Source organism: Bison bison, unplaced genomic scaffold, assembly GCF_000754665.1.
Source record: "Bison bison bison isolate TAMUID 2011002044 unplaced genomic scaffold, Bison_UMD1.0 scf7180017864303, whole genome shotgun sequence".
Classification (NCBI taxonomy): Eukaryota; Metazoa; Chordata; class Mammalia; order Artiodactyla; family Bovidae; genus Bison; species Bison bison.
The window spans coordinates 4,194,336-4,198,867 of NW_011494875.1; the positions used below are offsets into that span (position 1 = coordinate 4,194,336).

At 38.2% G+C, this 4,532-nt stretch overlaps 1 protein-coding gene across 2 annotated transcripts in view; it reads right to left on the bottom strand.

Annotated features, from left to right (window-relative positions):
* SHPRH (SNF2 histone linker PHD RING helicase, E3 ubiquitin protein ligase) overlaps positions 1-4,532 on the bottom strand; it is a 91,030-nt gene that overhangs the window by 83,859 nt on the left and 2,639 nt on the right. The window lies entirely within an intron of this gene.

Here is a 4,532-nt window from a genome sequence, read left to right on the forward strand (position 1 = left end):
TTTTTTTTTTTTTTTTAAGACACTTAGTCATGTCCGACTCTTTGTGACCCCATAGACTATACAGTCCATGGAATTCTCCAGCCAAGAATACTGGAGTGGGTAGCCTTTCCCTTTTCCCAAAAGAATAGCCAATTTCTATATGTAACACAGAACTCAGAGAAGTTAAATCATACAGTCACAATGATGGTTGGTGCCTAATTCAATGTATTCCAAGCATGTAGCTGAAAAAAAAGAGAAAGGAATGTATAAATAAAATTTGGCTTCAAGTGCAGTTTAATATTCTCAGTAATCTCACTTTTTAAATAAAATCCAGCCAGGTACTGGATGAGTCCCCAGTAAGTATTCAATACCATCCTGTATTTGAGGAGAGGATATAAAAGTAGTATAGATCAAACCATGGTATTTAATTCAGTACAAACATCAAGCTGCGTTTGGTTTTGTGGAGACAAAATCAGCACACAGAGCAGTCTACGCTCCTCTACCCCTGCTAACAACCCATTCTCAATTATTCTGCCCTGAATCTACCCCTGTCTAAGATAATATAAAATGATGGGACATTTCAGCTGTCCAGAAACTTTTAGGTCTTTGTAAAGAATGACACAGAAGGGATCAGAATGGAAAGCTAAGTGACAGCGTGAATGTGTTAGCACAAGACATGAGAGCATCACCAAGGGGGCTGCCATGTTTAGTGGTGGGGCTGGTAGTGGTGGGACCTGGTAGTGGAACCTCAAGTGGAGACCCACAGCACAAGAAATGTTAAATGAAGTTCTCAAGGCAGAGGAAAATGATATTAGATGGAAATTTGGACCTACACAAAGAAAAAAAGCATGATGAATGAAAAATATCCGCATAAAAATATTCTTTTTCTCTTGTTTTTACACTCCTTTAAAAGATAATTAACTTTAAACAAAGTTGCAAACTTCTTATTCTTAAAACTGTCAAGTCTTCATAAAAAGAGAAAATAGCAGAGATCTGATGAAAGATTTATATGTGAAATATATAAATAACTCTTGCAAACCAGTATTTAAGAAACACCTTATTTAAAAAATGGACAAAATTGCTGTCATTTCACAGAAGATGATCTCTAAGTGCCAAATAAACACATGAAAATATCCTTACCATTGTCAGTCATTTAGTGAAGTTGCTCAGTCGTGTCTGACTCTTTGCAACCCCATGGACTATAGCCCACCAGGCTCCTCCATCCATGGGATTTTCAGGCAAGAGTACTGGAGTGGGTTGCCATTTCCTTCTCCAGGGGATCTTCCTGACCCAGGGATCGAACCCGGGTCTCCTGCGTTGTAGGCAGATGCCTTACCGTCTGAGCCACCAGGGAAGTCCCATGTCAGTCATTCAGGCATTGCAAATTCAACTCATAAACCACAGTGAGAAACTACATATCTAGTAGAATAGTTAAAACGTTAAAGACCAAGGACACAGAATAACTAGAACTGAATTCTCAAACATTCCAATAGGAAAAGTTTGTCAACTTCTTACAAATTAAATATATATTTTCTGCACAGCCTATTAATCCCACTCACAGGTGTTTACCTAAGAGAAATAAAGAACACAGAATCATAAAAAACCTAAACTTGAATTTAATACCAATTTTGTTAATAAATGCCTAAACCTGGAAACAACCCAAATGTTCATCACCTGATGAATGGATAAACAAACAGAATGTTACTCATAATAAACTTAACTATTGTTACATATAACATGGATGAATTTTTAACACATTATACTAAGTGAAGGAAGTCAGATGTCAAAGACTATATAGTGCCTGATTCCATTTATATGAAATTCTAAAGAAAGTAAGAATCTAGCGTTAGAAAGCAGATTATGGTTTCCAGGGGTCAGGAAGTGGTAAGAGGTGTGACTGACAGCAAAGAAGCAGAAGGGAAACCTTTGGGGTAACAGAAATGTTCCACAGGTGATCACATGCTTGTCAAAATTCATCAAATTGTTTATATAAAGTTGTTGAATTTTATTGTACGTAATGTATCTTAATAAAACTGATTTAAAAGGTAAAAACAAAAAGCATGTATAGAAGGGAATTAAAAACTCTTAATAGCTTTATTTTAATAAACTTGAAATGTATTGATACAATACATAATTTACTAACAAATTGTAATGAGTAAAGTTGGCCCAATAAATAGAAAAATCTGAATAGGACAATAACCATGAAACAAACAAATAGTATTATTTATCTACCTAAGATCTACCTCATTTCCTGTTGACAGAACCTTTCTCTTACTGAGGAACATGTTAGCTTTGTGACTTAAAAGGAGAGTGGTTTCCTCAACAGCCCCAAAGAAGTTGTTTGTGTAGTCCCATAAGGATGCCGACAGCTGCATTTAACTTTAAGAGGTAGTATTTATGTTAAAAACAAAAAGATTTAAACTCAGCTCTTCATTCTCCCTAGCCATAGTTCAAGTGCTCAAAAGCACTGTGACCAGAAGCTACCGTAATGGACTGACAATAATTGAACATTTTCATAACTGCAAAATGTCTATCAAAAACTGCTGTTCTAAGTTAATCTCGAGAATTCCATTCCCTTAATCAGTGCTTGGTTTATGAATATGGAGGTGGCGGTCTACAATCAACCTCTGACTATAGTTAACTACTTTTCAAGCATCTTATCTCCTCTATTACCTTGGATAAGAGATCAGAATGATACAGAAAGTCCCTAATAACCTAAGTCCTTGCCTGTGTCCAGTTCTCCTCAGAGCACAGGTTGGAATATGAGAATTGAGTCAGTCTACACCAGTTTATCAGTCAGCCACCATCATAAATATGGTGTATAACATATCACCCAAAGCTCTGCCTGGGGACAGCAATCATTTATTTTCACAGATCTGCAGATTAGCTTAGGATTGGCTGATATAGGCTAGGTCTCAGGAAAAGCCACTTGGCTCTCCTAAGTATAATCATCCTTCTCCTCGTACCAGCAAGAAAACCCAAGAATGATATTATGACAGTGACTGAGGAGTAAGAGTGCAAATCCAATCACACAAGTACTTTTTGGCATTTGGTCAGGGTAAAAAAAACACTAAGGTTCCATGGGCCAAAGCAAGTTCACAGAGATGGACTCAGTCAAGAGATGGGGACATGGGGAGGGAACTGGGCCAGTTACACAATCTAGCTCACTAACCACCATCATATTAGTAACATGGTGATGATGGAATCATTAACTCTAATGGCCCCCAAAGCAACTGGCTATAGAATCTCACATCTGGCAAAGCAATGTGGCTTATATGAGAGAATGTGAGTTTGGGGGTCCTAAATTCTAATTCTAGCTTTGGCACTTAGAAATTATCTAGCTTCTCTGTGTATGTACAAGAGCACAGCAACTGAAATTTAGCATATATTCAGTAAGTGGTAGTTGCTATTATCATCACCCCGAGAACACTATAAACTACACTTTACAATAACCAAACTTTAAAGTGGCAGGATGGGGAACTATAGATCAGTGTGTTTCAAACTTGACTGAACACTAGAACCACCTGGGGGAAATTTTCAAAATCCTGATGCCCTGGTGCTAGCCCAGCCAATTAAATTATCATCTCTGGGGCAGGGCCCAGGCACTACCTCCATTATTTTTTTAGGTTCCCTTGGTGATTCTTCCCTGGTGGCTCAGACAGTAGAGTCTGCCTGCAATGCAGGGGACCTGGGTTCAATCTCTGAGCTGGGAAGATCCCCTGGAGAAGGGGATGGCCACCCACTCCAGTATTCTTGCCTGGAGAATTCCATGGACAGAAGAGACTGGCAGGCTATAGTCCAAGGGGTCACAAAGAGCTGGACACAGCTGAGCGACTAACACTTTCACTCTCACTTGGTGATTCTAGCATCCAGCCAAGTTTGAGAAACCTTGTTATGGATAGCTAGCTGCCTACAGAAATCCATTTCTTTCCTGGCAAAGTACAGCATAGATGGGAAATGTCTGCTCATCTGGTGGTGCATCAGTAGTAGTCCCACGACCAGTCTGAGGCCATCAATTGCAAACAGAGGTTAATATGTGCCCTGTCTATTACGACAGTCTTGTAATAGACATATTGTTGAACCAGAACACTTTCCTTTTACTCTTTGTTCTTTTCTCTGGTAACACTCATCCTCATGCAGTATCTTCTAAATTATATATACCACTATAATCTGCACATTCACTCGATGTTTGCTTCCAACTTGATTCTTCCAATGTCACAGTATTATCAAAGTATTTATCAATTACAATGATAAGTTCAAGAAAAATAAATACCACAGTTTCTAGCAGGCTCTCCTTTCAGTCAGTTCTCTACTGAGCCAACATTCATGATCTGCCTTCTCTTTGCCCCACTACCCTGTTTTGGTTAACGCTTTTTTTTTTTTTTTAAGGAGACTTTTATCTAGGGATAATTCTTGAACCAAAGAAGATTAAATTATTTGATCAAAGCTACTCAAAACCATAATGTTAACTGGCAGCTAATGTCAAGTCCCAGTAAAATTCCATGTATCTCTAATCATATTCCAATTCTAAATCCTTCTCCTTATTTTCCTCA